The sequence below is a fragment of the Podarcis erhardii genome (assembly GCF_964252035.2).
Source record: "Podarcis erhardii genome assembly, chromosome: Z".
In the NCBI taxonomy this organism is placed as follows: Eukaryota; Metazoa; Chordata; class Lepidosauria; order Squamata; family Lacertidae; genus Podarcis; species Podarcis erhardii.
The window spans coordinates 11,840,337-11,868,054 of NC_138504.1; the positions used below are offsets into that span (position 1 = coordinate 11,840,337).

At 41.8% G+C, this 27,718-nt stretch overlaps 1 long non-coding RNA gene across 1 annotated transcript; it reads left to right on the forward strand.

Moving 5' to 3' along the window:
• The first annotated feature begins 10,211 nt into the window (after positions 1-10,211).
• LOC309334106 lies at positions 10,212-27,190 on the forward strand. Its single transcript, XR_014152880.1, has 5 exons — positions 10,212-10,525; positions 19,989-20,107; positions 21,068-21,200; positions 21,917-21,983; positions 27,074-27,190. It is a non-coding gene; the product is annotated as an uncharacterized lncRNA (long non-coding RNA).
• The last annotated feature ends 528 nt before the right edge of the window (positions 27,191-27,718 follow it).

A 27,718-nucleotide genomic window follows, 5' to 3' on the forward strand; every position in this document is an offset into this window, starting at 1 on the left:
TTAATCTGGCCAATGGGGTGCAGTCCAAACGGATTGAGGGACCTACATATACCCATGCATGTGACCCAGAGCTTCCTCTTTCGGCTTGTGCATTCGGAACACCCGCCTACCTCTCCCTACTTTTAGGGAATTTTTTGCGATTGATCTTGCTATGCCGTCGTGTGTTGTCTGTCGCTGGACAGCGGCATGACAGGGATTTCACCCACTTGGCTGATTGGCTGTTGTCATTTGGGTTTCGCCTGCCACGTAGCAAATTGTCACAACTTGTAAGGTTGTGGATAGGCACTGGTTCAGGTGATAGGGATGGGAGGAATTCAGGGACTCAACTGGTTTGGTCAACACCCGAGAGGGGGCTGTGCCCGTGCCTGAGTCCAAGGGGGCATCTGGGTGGTGAACATAGTGGCTTTTTGCCTACTCAAGTGTTCACCCTTGGCTGATCTATGCTGGTGCCCTGGGTCAGCACTACCTCCAAGGCAGGGAGCTAGTCAAACCAGAGCCTATGCAACCACTCACTTTCTGTAATCAATAAAGTTGTGGCCTAAATTCTGCCAAAAAAGCAAAACTAAAATTTGAGTCAAATGTGTCTTTATTTAGGTGGGAGATCTCTGGGTCTGAACATGCAACACCCCCATTTGTGCCATGCCAGGCGCTGCTGCTGCCGGGGAAGTGAAAAGTGATGGCTGCTTCCGGCAAAATCTCACAAGATCTCATGGAGCTGCTGCCTCGCACTAAGTGAGGTTTTAGCAAGGGACTGGGGAAACCTCCCTCTTTCACCTGAGGTGGTAAAACAGGATGGGCCTTCCCCGTGTGCTAATGATGAGTCCAAAAGACACACTCTGCAAACTTTGAGAGAAAGAGAGATAATGTGGATGCTGAATACAAGGAGAAATTGTAGGCCCTGCAGGTATAAACAGTCACATTTATGAAAACAGTTCCCTGACACGATTCTATCTCTCCTCTTCAGATTTCGACTGCCATTATCTTGAAGTAGGGGAAATGCTATCTCTTTGTGGAATACATTTGTTTCTCGGGATGCTCAGTACCGATATTGTAAGACTATGAGACAAGCGTCCTTTTGGCAGACGTTCCAGTTTGTGCAAGAGGGGCCATTCTGTTAATCAGAGCCCATCGTGCTGCTTCTTTTTAAGCAAACTAATCGTATTATAGAGATAATATGTACATGGAGCTTGCTTGAAGCCCCAGTTTGTTCAACATGAGAGAGATTTGGTTGATTCCCCGTGTTAGTCCTTTGCAGCACAAACCCACTGAAATTGATAGAAATGATTAAGTTAGGTTTATTAATTTCAGTGGGTCTACTCTTGACTAAAACGTAAGTTAGATACAACCTGTTATAAATAAAGTCCATAAACCAATGTTCTGAACGCATTGCTTTCGGGACTTTATAATAGGTTTCACAACAGTGTTCTATATTTGCATAATGCTATTCAGCTGCTCCTTCCCTTTAAATATATAACCTCTTGTACTCTTCTGTAAACCTCTCCTATGAACATAGGAAGCTGCCATATACTGAATCAGACCACTGGTCTAATTCAGTAATGTCTACACTGACTGACAGCCCTATCTGGAGAGTAAGTATGGAAGTTTCTGCATGCAGCACATATATTCTACAGCACAACTGTGACCCCTTCAAATGTGTACTTAGGCAAGGTCCCTCTTAGGAACAGAAGTAGCTGCTTTATGACACATTGGATTATTTGTCCACCTGACACAGGATTGTCTACTCTGACTAGCAGTGGCTCACGAAGGTTTCAGGCAGAGTTCATTCACGACACATCTTACCTGGCATTTTAAACTGGAGATGCCAGGGAAGGAGGGTGGAACCCCTTTTGCATGCCAAGTATGTGCTGTTCAGCTGAGCTACAGCACTTTTCTTCTGAAGGTCTGACACTCTCCAGAGTGGAATATGATGGGACACTAGGGGCTACAGATGGATGAAGGAATCAGCAATCCTTCTGTGCAAGTAGAGAAGTTCCTAAATGGCTGCAAGGGGGTTTTTCAGATCCTGGCCAGAGTTGGAAACAAACATGGCTATTCCATGTTTTATAATAGCTGGTGCATTGACCTTCACAAATAAAAGATGCAATTGCCATATAGGGCACGGGACTTTATTATTATTATTATTTTAATAATATTTATTCAAAATTTTGAAAGTTACAAAAAGAAAAAAATAAAAAATAAAAATAAAAAGACAGAAAAAATACAATCATTTTAAAAAGAAAAAGAACAAATTAAACCTTTACATAGCTTTCTTCCTTTACTTATTTCCTTGACCTCCTCACACCTCCCATTTTTGTATTCTAGTTCAAGTTATTATTTCAGCAAATCCTTCCAACCTTGTTTTTATCTTAATAATTTGTTTTAATATACTGTAATTTTACGTTCTCTCTTTCATCAATTCATTTTTACTTAATCCTTTATATCATTTCTGCCAAAACCACATAATTTTCTTTTTCCAACATCTTTCTAACAATCCTTAATTTTACAATATTTTTGAAGATAAACTTTAAATTTTTTCCAATCTTCTTCCACCGACTCTTCTCCTTGGTCCCAGATTCTGCCAGTCATCTCAGCCAGTTCCATATATTCCATCACCTTCGTCTGCCATTCTTCCTGGGTGGGTAGATCTTGTGATTTCCAATACTTTGCAATAAGTACTCTTGCTGCTGTTGTGGCGTACATAAAAAAAGTTCTATCCTCCCTTCGCACCAATTGGCCGACCATGCCCAAAAGAAAGGCCTCTGGTTTCGGGCACGGGACTTTACATGCCTTAACTAGGCTTCGCAGTGCCACAGCTGGTTGAGAACATATATATTAGTGATGAATCCAGTAGACTTTTAGTGAAAAGAATAAAGCATGAGAACAGTTGCATTAAAAATGGAATGCACAGCATCCTATTAGCAAGAATGTTGCTGCAGAAGACATTGTTCAGATCCAGTAGGGCAGATTCAAAAATATATTTCATAAATTATTCCTCCCATGTGAATATATTCCATCAAAATTGCGGCTGTGTTAGGAACTCCTCACATATCCAGTTCCACTTGCACCCCAAGTATAAATCTCAATCCTCAGAATCATAACTATAGAATGCCAAATGAAGCCATACAGATCCAACTTCCCGCACCCTCTGCCAAATATAGGACATTTAGCATGTATTAAATTTTAAGTCTTGACACTTACATTTGTATGCAAGTAGGCCCAACACGTACTGTCCTTTCATGACATTTTACAGTGGGCATGAGTGGGAACTATTTGTTAAATCTTGGTTCACATACACCCATAAGTAGAGAAGGAGAGCATGCAAACTTAAGGATTCCTCCACAAGAAGGATCCATAACTCTTTAATAAAGCAGCTGTTTGACATGCAGAAGGTCACAGGTTCAATCTCTGCCATCTCTAGCTAAAAATGAAAGAAAAAAGAAACCAAATGATATGGTTTCTTGATATGGTGATATGGAAGACCTTTCTGCTGGAGAGTCACTGCCAGTCAACGTAGAAGATAATTGGTTTTCATCTGGAAGGTTGAAACTAGGGCTAGACCAATACATGGGTAAATAAGGTGTCCTTACTCCATCATAACAAGGCTGGGAGTAGACCAGCAACACCTCCTATTCATTAAGAGGCCACTGTAGAGGTGATATCAAAGGGGAGATCTGGCCTCCAAGGAATGTGCCACAGCTGTTGCTGCCACTGTGGCAGCAGCAGTGAGTGATGGATCTCTTGCCTCATGGATAGGCCAGTCTGGCTGGGACCCAGTACCAGGTGGGTTGAAAAACAGCACTACCCACATATAAGTCCATGGGGTGGGGGTGGGGGTGGGGGTGGGGGTGGAGAGAGATATGGGTTCCCAAATGTATGTTTGAGTTAAAGGTGAGTACTGGGTCAAGAAAGGCTGGATACTACTGGTGTAGATAATCTGCACTAAATAGATGGTTTGACCTGGAATAAGGCAGCTTCCTGTGTTCTCATGTGAAACAAATGCACCCAGGAAAAAAAGAAAATCAACAAAAGGCTTTATTGCATTCCCAAAGCATCATATATTTGAATATTCAAAGGACACATTTGCATATCTGCAAATGTAATTATTAACTGCTTAATGAGAGATTCAAGATGGTTAGAACACAATTTGGTTTCAAATGTTTGCCTTAAAATTCCTCCTCTTGCCTTTCTTCCTTAACGGAATATTGCTATGCATTTTGGTAAGACACTTGTCATTTTGAGTGGTTCTGATTTTTGTGTGATCTCAGATGAGGACCCAAAACGAGAAACCAAAGAAATTACAAAGTATAAGGCAAATGAGCAAGTCGTGTAAATGATCAGCGAAAAGTCCATTATGAATGATATTGCTGATGTCAGTTTAATGTTGAGCTGCTCTAGTTATTGGTGCCCCGAGGCAGACACAGAGCTTCTGTCAAATCCAATTCGCTCACACAGCCAGTGACCTTCATGCTTTTGTACTGTGGTCTGTGCTATACATAGGTGGCCTGATGCAACCAGCATCAAAGGGTAATAGTTAGAGGGGTCCCTACTCCTTTCTTCCTGAAGCTTAAACAACAGAAGCAGCCTTAATTTCCCAGGAATAAATTCAACATTGGGGGAAGGGCTCTGATTTGCCCAGTTTATCTGAAGTTAATATTTCCTGCTGCACTGGACATGGGAACAAGGAATCCAGATTCACTTTCTTCCTTTTCTTTCATTACTACAACTGTGTTCAAATGCAATTTTCACACTTAGCAAATGGGAATACACAATTCATTTGACTTTCAAAACCACTACCAGGTGAAATTGGTCTGGAATAGGTATATGTCTCTCATTGCCCTGTCCCACCTCTGCCACATCCTCACTACACTCCTGGAATGCCCCTTTTTGGACTCACACTAGCATAAGTTACATGGTCTTATGGGCTGCTGACTGAGCCAGGGTGACTTAGCCTGGTGCATCTCCAGCTCAGCTGAGGTAAAGGGCTTTAGATCCATGTAAGCCAAACTCTCTCATCCTTCTCATATCTTGTGTGTGGACTGTGCTGTTAGTGTAACTAACCCAAAGCAAAACAATCACTTCCCCTTTCCCTGCCTACTCATGCCTCTTATTTCCCCACTTCCTCTGTGTCTGTTTTGGATTATAAGCTTCCTGATGAAGGAATTCCATATATTAAAGGTCCATGTACATAAATAACATTATTATTATTATTATTATTATTATTATTATTATTATTATTATTATCTCTCCTCCCTGCCCTGTCTCTCCTTTCCCCCTGCTTGTCCTGCCACTGCAACCTAAAACAACTTCCTGAACTATTCAAGCTATTGCAAATCATAAGGACTGAGGCACAAAAGCTGAAGGTAATGCACAGCTACCGTGGCCTCTGACAGCCTTCATGAAGTTGTCTATACCATTTCTAAAGCTATCCAAGTTGGTGCTGGTCACTACTATATCTTGTAGTAGCTTCATTTGACTATGCATGGTATGATGAAGCATTCTCTTCTGTCTCTTCTCTTGAGTATTCCGCCGTTCAACATCAATGGATGGCCCTAGGTTCTAGACTTATGTGAGAGGAAGAAAAAAGCAACAACTATCTACTTTCTCCACGCGATGCATCATTTTGCACATTTCTATCATATTCCCAATTACACAGCTCTGCCTCCTGCCCTGCATCACTTCTGGCCTGACTATATTGACAATTGGTCAGGCTCATTATGCTGCAGCATTGGCAACAAGCCCCAAACTCTCTGGCTCCTGGCTAGGGTTGGCAGAATCTATTCATTTCAGTTTGTCTCAGTTTCTCATATTTGTTTTTTTCCCCAGTCTTGCATTTAGTTCTTCACATTTCCTTGTCAGATTGCAATTTATTTATTTTTTTAAAAAGTACCCATGAAAATTCACCAGCATTTAGATGCAAGTTTATCCCAATATACACATACTTTTCTTTTAATATGTACATTTTTGAAAAGCAATTTCCCTTGATGTAATGCATTTATATATGTTATTTTCTCTGATATATACATTTACATGCACACTGTACCCTCATGTATTGTGTTGGAAAATGTGAAGTAGATGTGTTTGCCTTTAAATGTGAACTGAGTTGAATTTCTCACCCAGCTCTGCTCTTGGCACAACCTCAGAATGAGGCTGAAAGAAATAAAACAGCAAGAAATATACAGAAGAAGAAAAAGAAGACAGCGGTACACTGTTCACAAAAGGTACAGAATACACAAAAGAAGTGCAATAAATAATATAAAGAAGTTACCAATTCAATCATAAACACAAACAGAACTAGGCAGCAGTAAGAATGATAATTAAAATGTCCAATTTAAACAGATAACAGGAAAAAATACCAGGGTATTTGAAAACAACCAGATGTTGGAAATGTTACAAGAAGGGAATTATTGGACAAGGCCTGCTGCTGCTGCTTGCATCTTCTGGTGAAAGATTTGAGACGCAGTGTTGGTGCTGCTGGTGAAAATTGTTTATAAGCCAGTCTTAAGATAGTCAAGTGAACATGAAGAGAGAATGTGTGGTGATAAACGTTGGTGCCTCAAATTTCAGCGACATCCTGTGTGATGCCAAAATTTGGTGTCCTCCCCCTTTCCTGCTGCTTATGCTCCACTCTAAATCATAGTTGTGGCACCCCCCAAGGTCTGGTGCAACTGAACCGGTCACGCTCCCCTAAATCTGCCTCTGTGAGCACTGATATCATGGCTCAGTGCGTAGAACTTGAGACTCTTTATCTCATGGGTTTCAACCCACACTGGGCAAAAAAAATAATCCTGCATTGCAGAGGGTTGGACCAGATGGTCATTATGGTGCCTTAAAATCCTACAATTCTATGATGATCAACACACCATCATCAGTAAAAGAATTCCTTGCAACCTTGGTTTTCTCCTGCAAAATGCAGGCATCTAAAGGCTAGGCCAGGAGTGGGACCCTCCAACTGTTTGTTGCTCTACCTTCCATTATCCTTTGCAACTGGCCATGCTAGCTGGAGTTGACAGGAGGTTGACTGCTACAATGACCAATGAGCTAAACATTTCTCACCCCTGCTCTAAGCAGTGACAAAATTCCAGAAACTCTTGAAAAGCTTTCTGCTTTGCTCTGCCTCTGCCCCACTGCACTTTTATTTCTGGTACCATAAGGTAGCAAAGTGTTTCTTCTAAATTGTAGACCTCAGCAAAAGCACCCTTTTCTACTCTCATAATGGGTTTTTAAACGAAGATCCTCTTTCTCTCTCCTGAAGATGTTCCCTTTCTTTGATGCTGTCCCCTGCCATCCCATGAATTATTTAAATTCCCTCAGCAGATTTAATTTGTTTAGTGTTTAAAAGTTGTTTGTGTCCTAAGGCAAGGAAATGTCCCTGCCCTGAAAAACAAAAAAAGATTAGAAGTCTTGCATATCTCCCAGATGTACCAAGGGGGTACGCCTTGGGACAGGCTGCACTGTGATATATAGCAAGGTCTGATGACTCCAGTGTCTATGCAGCAACCTGAATGTGCATTTGGATCTCTAAGTGAATAGAGGTTGCTTTTTTATCTTCAGTGTTGGGGACTGGTCCATGTATAGAATTGCACTTAGGTAGAGCATGCCCTACACACATACACCACAAGCCTGGTTAGAGTTCCATATGTGCAAAGGGGACCAAGAGCTTCAGATCACAGTAATTCCATTTTAGAATGGAGAGACTCCATCAGGCAAGGCCTTCTTCCACCTGCCTTGTCCCACCCTCCAGTCTCTGCTTCTCAATTTGTATTGTATTATTTTATGCACTGTGGCTTGCTGTTGTTTTATTGATCGTAGTTTTCGAAATTATCTATTGTAATTGTTAAGAGTGGGTTTCTGTTTAATTTTTATATGCTGATATTATTATTCTATACTATTCTAATGATTGTTGAATGTTAATTTATTTGATGTAGATTGCTTATTTTAAAGCTGTTTTATTATCTTCACATTTTTGTATTGCATTAGATTGTTATAAGGTGTACATTCTTTGTTTCTTCATCTTGTAAACTGCCTTGGGTATTGTAAGATAGAAAGATGGTATACAAATTAAAAGTGATGATGATGATGATGAGAATTCAGAGAGGGGTCGGGAGATGGGTTGGCCTTGGATCCACAAAGTGGATGCAAGTTGCATGAATGTGTGTCTCCTCAGCAAAAATAAAAATGCATAGTCATTTTCCGCTGAGAAGCTCAAGAATAGTTAACCTGTGGCCCTTGATATGTGCTTGGGCTACAATTCCCATCATCTCTGACTACTGGCCATATTTGCTCGCACTGATGGGACAGCAGTAGATGGAGTGCTACTGGTCTAGGACATCCAGTCTTAGTCTACAACTGGAAAAGAGACATTCCATTACGGCCTGGGAACAGTCTCTGCCCCAAGTGTTTAAGACTTCTATTTTTGCTGAGCCTTGTAAAGCTTTATCTTTTTGCCCAGATGTTCCCCGACCCATAACTTTTGTCCCCCGTTTTATGTGTTTGAATCTCCTGAAATTCTGTTTTGTTTTTATGTGCTCTTAAGTTGCTGTTGTATTGGTTTTAATGATATTGTTTGTTTTTATATTGTATACTGCTTTAGAGATTTTTAGAATGCTACACCACTGATGTGGGGAATTCCAGATTTTGTAGGAATTAAATCCTAGTTCCCATCTGCAGAGTATGCAGAAGTCAGCCCTCACTCATTTGACCCTTTAATTAGTTCTCTTTCCCCATCCTATAAAAACTGTGCAAAACACTTCTTTTAAAGTTTTTTTAAACAAACAAACAAATAACTTTTACTTATTGTGCTTGCAGTTGCAGATTAAATATACAATGCAGGCAGATGTTTCTTAAATTGCTAATTTGTGTGGCCACGTGTGCTGTTTTTTCAGGACACATCCTCTTTTTCAGGATAAAATTTGAGACAAATTGCATTTATTTGCTTTGAATGGCCGTCACAGCGTCCCCTCTCTTTTGCTCTTCAAAATATGGCAACCCTAACATATATGACTAACATTTACAGGCTGACTGATACTCCGAGGCAGACAGCAGCACAACTTAACATGCTTGCTGCTCTAACCATTAAGACTGTTTACTAATTGCCATAACTGTACCAACTGCAAATAACTGTCTCAGTCTTATGGCATCACAGAGTTCTACAACTCTTGCAATTAACACTTTACATATGCATTTGGGATGCTAACATCCCATAGATTTGACCCCCCTGGCCTGAAATTCACCACCCCTGTTCTGGGGATGGTGGGGGTGCTGTCATCTTGTAGTGTATCTTGTCAACCATGTAGTGGCTAAGAGCGGTAGTCTCGTAATCTGGGGAACCGGGTTCGCGTCTCTGCTCCTCCACGTGCAGCTGCTGGGTGACCTTGGGCCAGTCCCACTTCTTTGAAGTCTCTCAGCCCCACTCACCTCACAGAAGTCTCTCAGCCCCACTCACCTCACAGTTGTGGGGGAGGAAGGGAAAGGAGAATGTGAGCTGCCTTGAGACTCCTTAAAGGGAGTGAAAGGCGGGATATCAAATCCAAACTCTTCTTCTTCTTCTTCTCCTCTACAAAACGGCCAGCACTTGGAGAATGAGTTCACCATACTTTTACCACCCACCAATTGGGCACTGCATACTTCCTGTGTTTGCTGAGTGTGGGCATAGAGCTGTATCCTCTTCTCCCCTTCTTAAATCAGTTGTTAATTTGAGAGCCCCAGATATAAATGGTTACAGAATTCCGGTCCAGGGAAATAACTTTAGAAGACCAATAGAAGATAAGTGTTTGCACTGAATAATAAAGCCCAAATCCGCATTTTTAAATATGGGATTAATTTAATCACATCTTAATTACAAATTAGTTAAAGAAAGAAAAATACAAAGAGAAAGTTTTTAAAAAAGGATGACTCAAACTAGATAATGAGATCACTGGTTTGTAAAGGAATGCTAATTATGCATCACAAGTGGAGATCTTCTAAAATTCTGTGTGTGCGTTTTCACAACACCAAACACTGCCTGAAAATTCCTTGCAGAGAGAATGTACCATAGAATTAATCTTTCTGCAGGTGACACAAGGCACAGAGTGGAATGTTTTAATAAATGTTTTATTTAAAGACAGGCTTGGAGAGTCTGTGGGAGTAATTGCCAGTTTGTCAGCTGAATCATTTTAGCCTTTGAAAGAGCTTTTTATCATTATATTAGATGATTCCCGATGTCAGTCCAGAGTGTTTTACTGGATAAACGAACCCCAATGTCACTGTGCTCCATTACTATACATTAAAATTGCAGATTGGGGCTTGTTGTACAATGTCGCTGCATCATTCCCATATGAATTCCCATGCTTTTTAAGGCTGGGCAACTGAAACCTCATGTTGCTTTGGCTAAATAAATATCATTTGTCATCTGACGTACACTGGATGTTGCTTACACTAAAATGAATGAAACATTTGCACAAATGCATTTGTACACAGATATGCTTGAGGATTTTCGTCTTGGCAAATTCCAGCCTGACCTGACCTTCTGGACCAATGCATGGATCAGGTTAGTCATCCATGAGCTTTCACCCTTCCTAAACTTTTCTATGCAATTTTCCTTGAAAAATGCAAAAAAAAATATGTATGTTTGTTTGTGTTTTAGAGAAAAATGTTTAGAACTGTTTAACATGTATTTAGAAATCTGTATTTTAAAAGGGAAAACATTCAAAAATTGGTATTTAAATATATATCTGAACGTGACTTTTTTACAGGTTTTTTTATTTTATTTTTTAAAGAGGAGGGTTCCTTGGCATCTACTTGTGCTGGTAAATCTTTGTTAACATTTCAAATGTCTGCTTTACATAAAAGAAAGAAAAACCCACTGAAACTCTCTGCTGCCTCCTATCATATGCAAAGTTCTCCATCTCCTGAAAATGTATAGAATTTGTATCCCCTTTCCCACTTTCCATAAAAGAGGATGAAAGCTGCCTCTCTTTATAGGACACAAAGGTTGCAAGTTTGATCCCCATATGGGACAGCTGTGTATTCCTGCACTGCAGGGTGTTGGACTAGATTATCCTCAGGGTCCCTTCCAACTCTACAATTCTATGGTATCTATGGCCTCGCTAGGGCCCCATCTGATCTATGCATTTAAAACACTGATGCCACTTTAAAGAGTCACAACTTCCCCCAAAGGATCCTGAGAACTGTAGTTTGCTAAGGCTACAGAGAGAGCCCTATTCCTTCTCAGAGAGCTGCAATTTGCAGTTTGGTTGTGGCTTTGTGGGTTAAACCACAGAGCCTAGGACTTGCTGATCAGAAGGTTGGCAGTTTGAATCCCCATGACGGGGTGAGCTCCCGTTGCTCGGTCCCTGCTCCTGCCCACCTAGCAGTTCAAAAGCACGTCAAAGTGCAAGTAGATAAATAGGTACTGCTCTGGCGGGAAGGTAAACGGCGTTTCCGTGCACTGCTCTGGTTCTCCAGAAGCAGCTTAGTCATGCTGGCCACATGACCCGGAAGCTGTACGCCGGCTCCCTCGGCCAATAAAGCGAGATGAGCGCCGCAACCCCAGAGTTGGCCACGACTGGACCTAATGGTCAGGGGTCCCTTTACCTTTACCTAAACAGTTAATGCTCCCTCTGGGAATTGTAATTTCTTGAAGGAATAGGGGTCTCCTAACAAATCTCAGCACGCTTAACAAACTACAGCCCCCAGAATTTTATTTTTTTTGGGGGGGGGGAGCCATGACTGTTAAATATGGTATGATGCTGCTTTAAATATATGCCACAGATAGGACCTAGAACTGGGGAGAAATGGAGATTAAACAAAAATTGTGGAATTGATTGAATAATTAGAGGAGAATTTTTTTTGGACAAAAACAGTCCATCTCCCAACTTTGTTTCTCCAGGTAATTTCATTAATTCTTCAGCATATGAACTCCATTGAATTCAGTGGGCCTACTTCTGCTTATACATGCAAAAACGCCCAATCCCTCCCCCCAAAAGAAGCTTCTTTCTTGGCATGTATGTTGCAAGACATTCTTAGAAAAAAAAAGAGAAAGAAATCCAAACATAAAGAAGTTTGCCCTAGTAGTTCAGAGTTAAAAATAGGGTTGCACAGAATAGCACACTGTGACTTTGTATTTCTAACAAGCCTACTTCAATCACTACCCTTTCTTTATAGGGATATTCAGCACTATACCTCTTAAATAAAAAGAGTTGCTGGATGGATGGTCTGCCCACTCTGTAACAGTGTGTATTTTTCTGCAGATATTCAACTGCTGTCTGCTAGAATGGTGAACTGGCATTTGTAGCAAAGGAGGCAGTTGTGTTTTTTAATCCTGGTAGCCATTTTGAATGCCCCAAAATTGAAAGAATGGCAGCTCCAATTCTCTTCACCCCAAAAAGGATTTCACCTCATTGCCCAAGTATAGCTGAAATGAAACAACTGATTTTGAAAGGGTGCTTTCCAATTCTGTACAGTCTTAGGCACCACAAATGTAGAGTGGGTCCAGAGATCTACATTGTTTGCTTGTTAGGCATTCATTTCTGTTAAGTATTTAGACAAGCAAAATTAGAGCTTCATTGCCAGTAAGAAGAGTTGCATAAACAAACTTAATCTAGCATTCCCTCTGCTTCACAATATTCTTTTCTTAAATAAGCCACTTCACTTGCTTGCTTGATTTATTTATTTATTGTATTTCAAATTTATTTTTCAATCTTTTGATTTTTCTTATCTTCAATTTTCAATTCTTTCAATTTCTTGATTATATATATATATATATATATATTTCAATAGATTTTTATTAAGATTTTAAAGGTCACAAAAAGAAAAAATAAAGAACATATTTAAACAGAAAAAAACAAAGGGAAAAAAGAAAGGGAAAAAAGATGCAGATAATTAAAAAAAAAAACAATCCTTTACATAACTTTCTTTCCTTTGCTTATTTCCTTGACCTCCTCACACCTCCCTTTTTTGTATTCTAATTCAATTAGATATTTCAGCAAATCCTTTCCATCTTTATTTCTATCCTAATGATTTATCTTAATATACTATAATTTAACGTTCTGTTCTTTCACCAATTAACAATCCATTTTTACTTAATCCTTTATATCATTTCTGCTAAAACCACATTACTTCATTCCAACATCCTTCTAACATTCCTTAATTTTGCAATGTTTCTGTAGATAAACTTTAAATTTCTTCCAATCTTCTTCCACCAACTCTTCTCCTTGGTCTCGGAGATTTTATATATATATATATATATATATATATATATGCAGGTTTTGGTGTCCTCGGGTGTCTTCCCGTGTAAAAGTTGGGGTGTCTAGGCGACGTTTCGACGAGGTCTCACTCGTCATCTTCAGGCTGGTGCTTTCGGCTTCTTGTTACTGGAACAGTAACAAGAAGCCGAAAGCACCAGCCTGAAGATGACGAGTGAGACCTCGTCGAAACGTCGCCTAGACACCCCAACTTTTACACGGGAAGACACCCGAGGACACCAAAACCTGCATTCCTGTACCTGTGAAAATCTACGAAAGCATATATATATATATATATATATATATATATATATATATATATTTCTTGATTTTTGATTTTTGATTTCTTGATTTTTTTATTACAAAATCCAAAAATCAAGAAAGCAAAAACCGAGAAAGCAAAAAACAAAAAACATATAAAAAAGGAAACAAAATAAATAAATAAATAAAACAAATATAATCACCTGCTTTTTTTTTTTAAAAAAAAGATAGGAATAAATTGCTTCCAAGTATATGTGTCATAACATGAGCTAGTCTTTCCTTTTTATCTAGTTGTTTACAAAATTGAAAGTAGGCATTTTGTTGGTCAATTTGTTCAGACATGATTGTGTCTGAATGACTAGTCTCTGTAATAATATACACTATACAATGACGAGGGCCTGCTCGCCATAAGAAATAAATCAGTCTCACACCAAAATGGTTTCAAAAAGGCCTAGCCAGCAACAACTGAGCTGAACTGAGCTGAGCAGAACTGATCAGGCCTGAGCATGCTCAAACTGCTGCGGCCTAGCATTTTATTATTTCACAGAACATTGTATCAACGCAACAGTAAAAGACAATACCATATAAGGAAAATCACACCACTATCAGGGCAGGCTGTGTAGACCAATCACAGGCCAGCATGGGGTGTCCACGCGCTGATCATGCTTAACACAGCCTGCCCTGCCAAAAGGTCATGCTGTAGTACATTTCTACCCATGTGCCCATTTTCCCTATAGGTAAACCAACCATATTCCCACAATACAAATCAGTATAATTTCTCCATCCTTTTTATTTCAAGAGCCGTCAGTCTCAAGAGATGAATGAATGCATCATTCATTACCGTATTTCCCCCCCCCATAGGACGCACTTTTCCCCCTCCAAAAATGAAGGGGAAATGTGTGTGCGTCCTATGGGGCGAATGCAGGCTTTCGCTGAAGCCTGGAGAGCGAGAGGCATCGGTGCGCACCAACCCCTCTCGCTCTCCAGGCTTCAGGAAGCTATCCGCAAGCCTTGCAAGCCCGGCGGGAGTTGCCGCAGGCTCACAAGGCTTGCGGGCAGCAGCCTGCAGCCCCGGCGAGTGTCCACAAGCCTTGCGCGCCCGGCGGGAGGTACTGCCGAACGCGCGAAGCTTGGGGCGGCAGCCTGCCGCCCGAAGCACGGTGAGCCCTCCGGAGGGCTCCCTGTGCTTCGGGCGAGCGTCCACAAGCCTTGCGCGCCCGTGGGAGGTCCTGCCGGGCGCGCGAGGCTTGGGGCGGCAGCCTGCCGCCCAAAGCACGGGGAGCCCTCCGGAGGGTGCCCCGTGCTTTGGGCAGGTGTGCACAAGGCTTGGGGCGGCAGCCGCAGCTGGGGGGGGGATAAAATTTTTTTATTCATTCCCCCCCCCAAAAAAACGCAAGCTCCGGGGACAGTTGGGAGGCACAGCGCGTCTTCCCACTGTCCCCGGACCTGGTCTGAAGGCGGGCGGCGGGGAGAAGAGTGCTTCTCCCCGCTGCCGGCCCCACAAGCGCCTGGGGGGGAAATAATTCCCCCCCCTTTATTTCCCCCCAAAAAACTTGGTGCGTCCTATGGGCCGGTGCGTCCTATGGGGCGAAAAATACGGTATTTCATCTGTTAGCACTTTGTACCACGCCCAGTGCAACTGAGATGTTTGTGGAGGAAACGTTAGAGTCCCTATCAAGAGCAGGTGATCTCCCAGCCATCTGGTCTAGGGAACCACCCACTAACAGTGCCCCAGTCTTATTGGGATTGAGCTTCAGTTTGTTGGCTCTCATCTAATCCATTACTGAGGCAAGACCCTGGTCCAGCACTTCCACTGTCTCACCTGCAGATGTAAAGGAGAAATAGAGCTGAGTGACATCAGCATACTGCTGACAACGTGCTCCAAACCTCCAGATAACCCCACCCAGTGATTTCATGTAGAGGTTAAGCAACATGGGGGATAGGATTGAGCCCTGCAGAACCCCACATTGAAGGTTCCATGGAGCTGAATGCACTCCCCAAGTAACACCCTCTGGGGACGACCATCTAATTAGGACTGGAACCACCGCAAAGTGGTGCCACCCACCCCCAGTTCAGAGTCACTCAAGAAGGATACCATGGTTGATGGTATTGAAAGCCGCTGAGAGGTTGAGAGCAATTAACAGGGACATGTTTCCCTTGTCTCTCTCTTGACAAAGATCATCATACAGGGCAGTTTCTGTGCCAAAACCAGGCCTAAACCCCGTTCCAGGAAATCAGTTTCTTTCAAAAGTGCCCGGATCTGGTCTGCGACCACTCACTCCAGAACCTTGCCCAGGAAAGTGGGACAAGCAACTGGCTGGTAGTTAGTTAGGTTTTCTGAATCCAGGGAAGGTTTCTTAAGGAGTGGTTTTACCACTGCCTCCTTCATACAGGCAGGGACCGCCCCCTCTTGTAAAGATGTTAACAATTGCACCCCTTATTCTGAATCAAGATCAAGGCCTCGACAAAACCCAGGGCTGGATTAATGATTAATCAAAATAAGCACATTCTTAGGACATCAAGGGATGGGGGCACCACAGAATTTTCTATTACCATATTTTTAACTTTATTGGTCACAAATTGATCAACTGGGTGTTCATTTGTGCAGCTGAAGTATATTAAAATTCCAGCAGAACAACTATGCAACAAGGGAGGCTGGATGCATCAACTCTACTAAGTATAGAAGCAGATATATTATGTAAGATTAGTTCTGATCAAATACCTTGCAATTAGAAAAAGTAGGCGAGTTTTTTCAGATATAAATAAAGTGAAAATATGCAAAGATAAACATTATTTGCATTTTTACTGTAGGTTTTACTTCATTTTGAAAAGCACAATTTTATTTTACTGTTTATTATTATTGTTTGGGGCCATCAAAACCTTTTAAGTACTTAGGGCCTCGAAAGGTCTTAATCCAGCCCTAACAAAACCACATCTTCCTGCCACTCTGTTGATTCTGTGCTTTTGTGTACCATATAATGTACCATTCAGCAAGGCAAAGCATGTGGCTTCAGTTCAGGTGGCAGAATGGATGGAGATTGCAGAAACGGATGGCTGAGTAGTCCAGCAAGACTTTTTAAGCATGCCCAGCTTGGGGAGGAGGGAGATGTTGGTGCTCTCCTTCAGGCCAGCACCGCCTGGGATTTCCCTGCTACGGCATCCCACCCCACCACAGCCTGTAAGATATTGAAGCAAGGCCCTGCTTAGGAACCATTGCTCTAATGTTTGGCTTGCAGAGCTAATTAGGGCTCGTGAGATCTCACTGAAATCTTGCAAGATCTCTCAGGCTCCATGCAATCTCACAAAATTTCAGCAAAATCCCGCGAGATGTTGGCATAAATCAGTGCTGATCCTGGTGCTGCTTCTCTGCCAGTGGCAGAGGTGGTGGTGTGGTGCCCACATGGTTGCCTCTTTGGGGGTCTCTACCCCTGAAGTGGCTGCTTCATCCCATCTCATGAGCAGGCTGACCCTAGACCCAATCAATATATACTGTACAGGGAACCATTGTCCATTTTAAGAACCAAATGAAATCTGATTCTTTTCCTTCACTGGTTGGATTTTTGAGGCTTCTCTACAAAATTCTGCAAGTAGGAGAAGTATGAAATATGCAAAGGTACAGGTACCCTTGACATACTTTTTCCATTATCCATTCTTTTTGGCGACAGGTAAACTGAAAAGGGAAAAAGCTGAAGAATGCCAAAGTACCTCTGGCCAATAGGAAAATGGAAGCCATTGGAGGGGGTTTTTTTCAGAGTTCTTTTCATTAAAAAATGAAGCCTGTTTTCATATGATGTCTTTTCATATGAGTAAAATGATATCTGTGAAAGAAAGTACTGTAGAAAATATTACAGTAGCATTTAGGGTACACCTTGTTGAATCAATCCCATTTCTCTTTTATTAAACTGCTGAGAATAATATTCCAGCAACCAATTCTGGTAGTAGTACAATATCATTGTAATATTACTGTCACACTCACCATTTTATTTGATTTTGTCCCTTCCTGTACTGGTACTTATCTTTGCATGGTTCCCACATGAAGACGCTTTCCCTCCTGGTATAACAGCTTAGCATTTTAATTTTCTTCGCTAATAAATGCTGAATTTGCAGACTTGTTTCCTAACAAATTTGCTAAATAATGCTTAACAAAAAAAAAAAAAAATGCAAAGCAGCCAGACTCTAGGATAAGGGATGACAAGTGGGACCTGCAGCAAAATCATGCAGTGTATCCTTGCTTCCTAACAGCAGTGCTACAGTTCAAGGTTTTCAGCTAAGTTTCCCTCAGAGAAGACTCAGTTAAATTACTCAACCTATCCTAGGCCCCATCTGCACTAGACATTTAAAGCAGTATCGTACTACTTTAAACAGTCACAGCTTCCTCCAAAGAATCCTAGAAATTGTAGTCTGTTAAGGGTGCTGAGAGTTGGTAGGAGATCTCTATTCCCTTCCCAGAGCTAAAATTCCCAGAGTTCCCTGGTTAGAGGTACACTCTGCGAGTTGTAGCTGTCGTAGGTGAATAGGAGCAGCCTTCTACAACCTTAGAACATTAAGAAAAGCTCTGCAGAATCAGTCAAGAATCCACCTAGTCCAGCATCTTGTTCTCATTGTAGCCAACCAGATGCCTATTATATGTGTGCAACAGCAAACACCAGACTTGTAATTCCCAGCTCCTGGCCTTCAGAGGCACACTGTTTTCAATAGGGAAAGTAGACCATAACCATTATGGCTAGAAGCCATTATTATCCTCCATGAATTTGTCCAATCCTATTTCATTTCACTATATGAACCCCAGCCACCATGGCCAATAGTCAGGGTTAAGTACCTAAGAAGAGCCTGCTGGGTCAGGCTACTGGCCCATCTAACCTTGGATCCTGTTCTCACAGTTGGTAACCAGATGCCCATGGAGACTGCAGAAGGAGGAGCTGAATGCAACAGCATTAGTCTTTCCTGCAATTTTCAGCAATTGATCATCAGAAACATACTGCCTCAGGCAGCGGTGGTAGAACATAATGATCAAGATGAGTAGCTGTTAGATAATGGAAGTCCTAGTCTAAACATCAGGAGGACACCAGGTTAGAAAAGGCTACAATAGAGTGTGTGTATTCTTCCAAACAGATGGCGGTGTTTATAGCTGCTTATCACTTAATATTTATTTATTTTCCCCGCCCGAGAAGCAGAGCATGAACCGTAGAGGAGTGTGCAAGAAGCCAACCAGATCTATGGAGCTGCACACAGCCAAGTGTCTCAAAATATATTATTGAGCTCAAGCAGCCAAACAATTTGGCAAGCTATTCAGCTAAAGCAGGGAGTTCCGGCTCACTGCCTCTCCCCCCACCCTCCGCTTGCTGCTCAAAGAGGCAGTATGGAAAGCATCACCTGTAAACTGCAAGTGGTGATGTCCGTGCGTACAGATGCATTCAAAACAGGGAGAGGCATTATACTGAACTTGAACTGAGATTGGCAATTGACAGTCCTTTTGCGGTGCTCTGCTTCCTTCCTCTGGCTGTCGGGGCGTGATAATGAAGTAAGCTCTGCAACACTGCATAGCAAGTCAGCAGCATGCAGTTTCATTTAAGAAGTACATCTATGGCAGACCCTGTAGGATATCACAGCTTTACAGCTCCACAGGTTATAAGAAAAACAAAGGAAGGAGGGGGGGGGATGCAGTAAAGCCATGGAGGCTGATCCATTAGGTCAAATGGGGACTGCCTAACCACCCCCAGTGTGCTCTCAGCCAGCCACCACTTGCCTGCCATCTTATTTGCAGTCAACTCAGAAGGTGGCTCCGCCTGTCATTTGCTTTTGATCCAACTACCATTGGCCTCCCTGCCTTGCACCCTACTAGTTCCAATAGGCAACAGTCAGCACTGCCGTTGTCAACATATACCTCCTTTGTTGTGTCAGTCAAGAGCCACAACATCATCTCTATTCTTTCTACGCAAAAGGAAGAAATCTGATTTTACAGACTAGGCAGAGATATGAACCAAACTTTATGTGAAAAAGCCATTCCAGGTGGGGAGCATGCTGGGTGGGGAGCAGGCTGGCACAGTGAGCAGTTCAGTTGCTAAACTAAACTCTAACCACATAAATTAACCCATTGGCCTGATGACTTGGGAATTCAGCAATGGATATATAGAATGCTTGCCCCAGCATGGGCAATACAGAGTATTTTTGGCCCCCAAACTTTCCTCTTCACTCTGGCATGTGATAGTATGTGATAGTGTCTTGTCGCTGATCAGCGGTCTTTGTTTTTGGTCAACTGTAGATTCGTCTAGTCTTGATTCTGTTGCTTTTCTTTATGGGGTAAGTGCTTTTATTATATGGCTTCACTGTTTTTTTATTGGGTTGTATCCCACTAAGTTATACTGAGACCAGACCCATTTAAATTAATGTGCCCAAGTTAGTCATGCCTATGATTTTCAATGGGTCTGCTCTGAGTAAGACTAGCTTTCTATGCAGCCCATTGTTTGGTTTTAAATTTTGTATTTCTATAAACTTCTGCATTTGTAGGAATTTGATCGAGTGTCGCAGTGCCTCTACTTTGGAACTCCCTGCCTATTGAGGCACCTTCACTACCCTTTCTGGTGACTACTAAAAACATTCTTTCTAAGCATCTGGGCAAGCAAGCTGTAAGAAGGTCATCTTAATCTGTTTTAGTATTTCAACACTGATATGTTGTAAAGTATAGTTGTGAATTCTTTCTCCATTTTATTGCTTTATCTTTTTGTGATCTACTTTGAGATTTGTTGGTGTGTGTTTTTACAATCAAGTGATGGATAATATTTTACAGGCTCACAAGGCAGTTTACAATATAAAAATGCAAAAAATGCATAACATAGTAACAAACCAAAGCACTAATTCCCATAGTGTTATTATTTTTTATTATTAATTTTATGAAGTAAAGTGTGTGTGTGTGTGTGTGTGTGTGCCCACCCTTGGGTCATTTTTTAGAACGGTGACTAAGAAATGTATAATAATAATAATAATAATAATAATAATAATAATAATACAGTCGCCAGGAAAATATATCAAGAGCAACTGTTGGATTAATTTAATACAGACAGACTTCACAGTGAGGTTTCTGAATAGCACAGACCCATTTTGCTCTAGTGTAGAACTAGATAATAGGCTTGCATTTCTAAACACTTTCTGTTTGTCCAAAAATCAATGCCTCCCTGATTAATTGGGGTCTTAATGATATTTTTTCCCCTATCAGTGTGCTTCTTTGATTACAGGGAGAGATGAAATGAGTTGGAGTCAAGTATCAGTCAAATAATTGGGCAATTGCAGGGAGAAACAAAAGGTGGAACACAGTTTTGCAATCCTTAACAATTTGCTATATTTGATACTTGATGGCTCTCTGCTTAGTAAGGATCATACGCTGATGGGAAACTGATGTCCTTTAACAGCTTTTCATTGAATTATAAAAAAAACCCCCAAATACTTTTCTCACTGCTGACATCTATTTTTCCTTTAATATTATTAAACATTGGATCTGATTAAGAACACAGGAAGCTGCCTTATATTGATTCAAGCCATGTAGCTCAGTATTGTCCACACTGACTTGCAGCAGCTCTCCGTAACTTCAGGACCAGGTCCTTCTCGAGTCTACCGGACATGCTAGGGATTGAAGTAGGGACTTTTTCTGCATGCAAAGCAGGTATTCTCCATCCCCACGTGGATAACTCTGGAGCTTAAGCAGACCAGACCTCTGGCCTGAAGGTAAGCACTTCTCTTCCATTTCACAGACTCTTTCCTAGGCACTTCCTGCACCACTGGACTGGTAATGTACAGTGTGAGGCATATCACAGCCCAGGAGAAGGGTTGTGAGGGTTTGGGTTCTGGCACTGCATGTCTTGGTGCTCAAGTTCTTGGTGCTCAAGCTCCTGTTTGACAGCCTCATGTGCAGTAGTCTTTTGATCTCCAGCAGTCAGTTCAGAGCCCTGAGTTTGGCCTGTTTTCTTAGCTGCTGTGGATTCAGGAATCATGACAATGCTATTTACCTTGGCTATTTTACCCACTATTCTCCACTCTGAGTTGCAGTGGCATGCAGTAGTGTTGAACACAGGTCACCTAATCCTTTTGAACTGGAGAGCTATCCATGGTCCTGAAGCCTCTAACTTGTCCTGCCACTTTCTCTGTGGGTTCTGGCTTTGAACCAGAACTCAACTCCTATGTTCCTATCTGCACTTTACTACTGAACTAGGACTCGTTCCCAAATTTATCCAGAAGGTTTATTTAGTGCAAGGTTTTATACACCATAAAATTGGTGGCATGACCTAGCTAGATCTTGCAACCAGTTTTTTTTTGTGGTACAGATCTCTCACTGGTGAACCGACCTGGATAAATTAGGGGGAAAGATTAATTTGCTCACTTCAGTTAAACATGTTATCTAAATGGTTTGTGCTTGTCTCTTCTTTTTTATTTTATTTTTCTAGGCTATTCAAAACAACTAAGGAAGTGTTGTGAAGGATAAAAGAGTGGAGGAAAAAACACACTTTGAAGGTTTTAAATTAAACATTTTTGTATTATTATTCTTTTTAAAAAACCACCTTAATGGTGGGATTAAGATGCAAATGAAAAGAAAAGAGAAAGCCAGTCAGAAAACATGAAATCACTTCTTTCCTTTGACCCATTCATAAGCCATAAGCAGGCAAGTTAACAGATTAATTATTTCAATATACCTATTTAAATGTCACCATACTGTAATTAATTTTGAACATCACCACAGAAACACAGCAAATATTATTGGGAGGGGAAGACTTTTTATCTTGCTTTTGGGGGGGATGTCGTAATGTTGTAATGCATTAATTAGTTCTTTAAATGAGTGACAGCCAGAGCAGCCTTGAACAAAGTTGTCGCCAAAAAGGTCTGTTCCTGTCAGTTCTCTTAAAAGTAGATTTCTTTCCTTACGAACTACATCTGCACCCCTCCCCCCACCTGTTCTTTTCAAACATAGCTAGGAAAATTTTGTGGCTTTTAGGAAAAAATAGATTTTGTGGGAGTAAAACCTTTTAAGGATGTAGCCTTTCTCCCTCTTTATTCTTTTAAAAGAGACTGACAAAATTCATTTGATGTATTCCAAAGCAAGGGAAGCCAATGCCGTGCTCTCCAATTTAGTTGGATTATTGTTTCATCATCCCCAGCCAGCATAGTCTATGAAAAGTGAGGATGGGACTTAAGGCCCCTCTCACCATGTTGGCTACTCCTGTTCTAAAGTTCTACTGACTAAAGCATATGGAGTTTGCATCTCTGTTTTCTTCTCATGATCACATATAAGAGTGAAAGCATTCATCCAGGTTGGGTGGGATTCCTTGGGGAATGCCTGCAGTTCAGTGGCAGAGCACAAACTGCTCGCCAAAGGTCCCAGGCCCAATCCCATCATCTCCAGGTATGCTAGGAAAGACCCATGTCTGAAAACCTGGAGAGATGCTGCCAGGCAGGGGAGACAGTGCTGAGCTAAATGGACCAATGATCTGACCAAGCAAGATTCTTTTGCTCCTTCTTGCATTGTAGCTCCTCCTTGTCTGCCTTGACTCAGTAGTAGAGCCACCTCCAGAAAACTTACACATCTAGCACTGGTTTTATCACTTGGGAACACTAGGTGGCTGTCACAGGCAATGCTTCCTCCTGGGGGTGGGATACCTGTGTACCTGAAGGAGCATCTCCACCCCCATCATTCAACCCAAACACTGAGATCCAGCACCAAAGGCTTTCTGGTGGTCCCCTCACTGTGGTAGAAACCATCATAGGGAGACAGTGTAGAGAAAAATGTGTATCTTTCTCTCATAACAGTAGAACCTGGGTGTCATCCAAACAAGTTTAATGGTGGGTGGTTCAGGAGTGACAAAACAAAGGACTTCTTCACACATTGTCAAACAATAAGATTGGTTTCCACAAGATGTGGAACCAACCAGACAAATTCATGGAGGATAAGGCTACTAAGTGGCTGCAAGTCACAATGAAGCCCTTGCTCAGCATTTTATACCATTTCAATAAAGATCAGGCTTTTGCCCACTGATGTCATTCAACAAAGCAAACATGTTTGTATTATTGGCCCCTCTGCCATTATCTTGATGAAAATTTCATGACCTGCAGTGACCTTGCTCATAATATCTCTTGTGAAAACCAGTCTTAAATCCTGTAAATCTGCCACTTTGGGAATCTTCAGAAAGAAGACACTGACCACATTGATATATATATTTGGGGGGGGGGGCACACGTGTGAGACAATATGACATCATAATTAGAGTTTGTACAAAAACTCATTTTGCTGAGATTGGGAGAAGGTGATTTGGGGTCAAATCCAGAGTTCCTGATTATTATTATTATTATTATTATTATTATTATTATTATTATTATTAATACCCCACCCATCTGGCTGGGTTTCCCCGGCCACTCTGGGCTGCTCCCAACAGAATATTAAAAACATGATAAAACAGCAAACATTAAAAATTTCAGATGTCTTCTAAAAATCAGATAGTTGTTTATTTCCTTGACATCTGATGGCAGGGTGTTCCACAGGGCGAGCGCTACTACCAAGAAGGCCCTCTGCCTGGTTCCCTGTAACTTCGCTTCTCACAGTGAGGGAACCGCCAGAAGGCCCTCGGTGCTGGACCTCAGCATCCAGGCTGAATGATGGGGGTGGAGACACTCCTTCAGGTATACTGGACCAAGGCCGTTTAGGGCTTTAAAGGTCAGCACCAACACTTTGAATTGCGCTCAGAAATGTACTGGGAGCCAATGTAGGTCTTTCAGGACCGGTGTTTTATAGTCTTGGCAGCCACTCCCAGTCACCAGTCTAGCTGCCACATTCTGGATTAGTTGTAGTTTTCGGGTCACCTTCAAAGGTAGCCCCACATAGAGTGCATTGCAGTAGTCCAAACGCGATATTACCCCATAATGCCAATTGATTTCATGGTCCCAATTCAAAATCTCTCTCCAGGTATGCAGTGGTGCCTGGTCACCAGTGGCTATTGAAACCAATAGGGTGGAAGGCAAGGAGGTGAAGTGTAGGTAAAGCCAGAGCTAATTACAGGCACAGCCAACTCATCTAAGATTTGTCCCCATTCTTCTCTCAGTTGAGTTCAACAAGGGCAGCACTGATAATAAGGAGAAGGGAGCTGACTGCCAATGACACCACTATGACAAGTTGTGAGAAGGCAAGCATAGGTTCTGGCTGAGAGCAGACTGGGTTTGGTGGAGAAGTGCCCCAGTCTCCCTAAAAGAGGAGCCACCACCGTAAATACATGTGTACAGTTCTATCTATAGTCACAACTATGTATTTTCTGTGTGTTTTTAGTTCCTAGACTACAAATTATATTGCAGAAAGATCAGGGGTGAAACAATGATGTTTCTAGGATCTTGTTTATTTATTTGGCGAAAAAGCTATAGTGTGCCATGCTATCAATCTTGACATGTACCCAATGAATGAAACTCAGGTTAGGGGTGACTTTAAGTGTAAAAAGGGTACCTTCATGTCATCCAGAGGCAACACCAATTAAAGTGACCTATGCCACCTTATCACACCCTGTCTGGCATTCATATACATTCCCCAGAGTTTGCTGTTCAAGGTATTCCAAGCAGCTGCTCTGATCAACATGAGGAGCAGCTCCATGCAATAATGAGCACATTACATTGACAGCTTCCCCATTAGGGGTCTACAAAAGGTTATTTCCACAGTTGGAAGTGCCTTGAGTGGTGTGCTTGATGTGGCAATCTTTCACAGGAGCAATGTGGGGGTCACTGTATCTCGCCTTCTTGCCAGATTTTGTGAATGCACTCTCAAGTGTCAGCAAACCACCACTGAAATTGTAGGGGTGCAGACTGGTCACTCTGATTCCACAGCAATCTTTTTGCTGCCCTTGTATTTATCTGAGGCACAGCCACACTTGAAAAGTTCACATTTCTTGCTAGCAGACAACAGAAAAGCAAACCTGTCATTTTCTTCTATGCATTTTCCCATCGGAAACTGTTAAATGTGTTCTGCTCTGACAGGTCTCCTAAAGCCAGGCTTTTGATGTGAGCCCTGATCTGATTGACTCAACTTACAAAGGTGGCTATGCTTGCAGTTGTGTTTTGTAATTTTCAATGTAGGTTTCTGTATCAGAATGAGAGTAGGATGAAAGCCTAAATTGCAGAGCAGGAGAAAGATTCCATATAGTTGTCTGCATCCTTATCTTCCCTACCCCACCTGCCATGGACCAAGTCAGACAGATGGGCAGTGTGGGCCTCCCACCTGTCATTCACCCAATGACATCTGGTGACTCGGTTTTGCACATTCAGTGTGAAATTAAACAGTGAGGGCAAAGGCACAGCTGATTTTCAGGACTTGAAAGTACAAACCACACCCCTTTGGCCCATCCACATCCTGGCCTGCCTCACAACTGACCTCGTATATAATAATAATAATAATAATAATAATAATAATAATAATAATAATAATTTTTTATTTATACCCCGCCCTCCCCAGCCAAGGCCGGGCTCAGAGCGGCTTACAAGCAATAATAAAAACAAGATGAATGATTACAACTTAAAAACAAAAATAAAATACAACATTAAAATAATGGAACATTAAAATATTAAAATGTAGCCTCATCGCAGGAGGAGAAGGAAAAGAAAAAAAAGAGAGAGGGAGGGAGGGAATCAAATTGGCTCCAAGCCAAAGGCCAGGCGGAACAACTCTGTCTTACAGACCCTGCGGAAAGAAATCAGATCCTGCAGGGCCCTGGTCTCATGAGGCAGAGCGTTCCACCAGGCTGGAGCCAGAGTTGAAAAGGCCCTGGCTCTGGTTGAAGCCAATCTAACTTCCTTAGGGCCTGAGACCACTAGGGTGTTGTTATTTATGGACCTTGAGGCTCTCATCAGGCATACCTCAGTTAACTATGGCAAGGCCAAAACAGACTTGTGGGGCAAATGGGGATACTTAATTACCTCCATGGACTGAAGGATCTTCACCACTGTTGTAGAGCACTGCAATAATAATAATAATAATAATAATAATAATAATAATAATAATAATAATTTATTATTTATACCCCGTCCATCTGGCTGAGCTTCCCCAGTCACTCTGGGTGGCTTCCAACAAAATATTAAAATACTGTAATACATCAAACATTAAAAGCTTCCCTAAACAGGGCTGCCTTCAGATGTCTTCTAAAAGTCTGGTAGTTGCTGTTCTCTTTGACATCTGGTGGGAGGGTGTTCCACAGGGCGGGTGCCATTACTGAGAAGGCCCTCTGCCTGGTTCCCTGTAGCTTTGTTTCTTGCAGTGAGGGAACCGCCAGAAGGCCCACAGAGCTGGACCTCAGTGTCCAGGCTGAACGATGGGGGTGGAGATGCTCCTTCAGGTATACTGGGCCAAGGCCGTTTAGGGCTTTAAAGGTCAGCACCAACACTTTGAATTGTGCTCGGAAACGTACTGGAATAAAACAATTAGAGCTCTGCCATTTTTGGGTGTGCAGTTTTTGACCATTCTGCACCAATTATTGAGTAAAAGAAAATGTACACCCAAAACATCAAAATGGAAGGAAAATCTGTCTGCAATTCTCATGGGTGGGGTACAGGTTCCTTTTGTCACTTTTTCTTGTTTTCCAGGTGGGAAGGGGGTGCTTTTCATTCGACAATGGTCTGCATTCTGGAGCCTTTCCATGGATCCATGTTTCCTGAAAACCCAGCCTTTTCTGTAAGTATGGGAGGGCAGGGAGGCTGCTTACTGTGCACATGACGGATTTTTTTTTTTTTTTTTTAAAAAGAAGTGGATTCCTTAAAATGCACCCTAGGCCACCACCAAGGCAACACAATGAACGAATAGTAAGAGAATCCACACAAGTGACGCTGACACAACCCCCCCCCCCGCTAAGTAGAAAAATAGAAACATAACCACCTGACCCCACTCACCATTCCCCCTTCTTTCCCCCTCTTTTCTTCCCAACCTAACATTGTATGTAATACTAATGATTCACACCAAATGAAACTGAATTGTAGAAAACACAACTTGAAAAAAGAGACAACACATGTGTTTTTGTACACAAAGAAATCTTTAATAAAAATATATTTTTATTATTATTATTATTTTAAATATATATCTTTCTGTACTGGTGTGTGTGTGTGTGTGTGTGTGTGTGTGTGTAAAGGTACAAAGTAGATTTTCTCCTAAAAACTAAATCAGCAAGGCACTAATCCCAGGCATTCAGCAGACAATAGACAGTCTCTCTAGCTTCCTTTACTAATTAATTAATT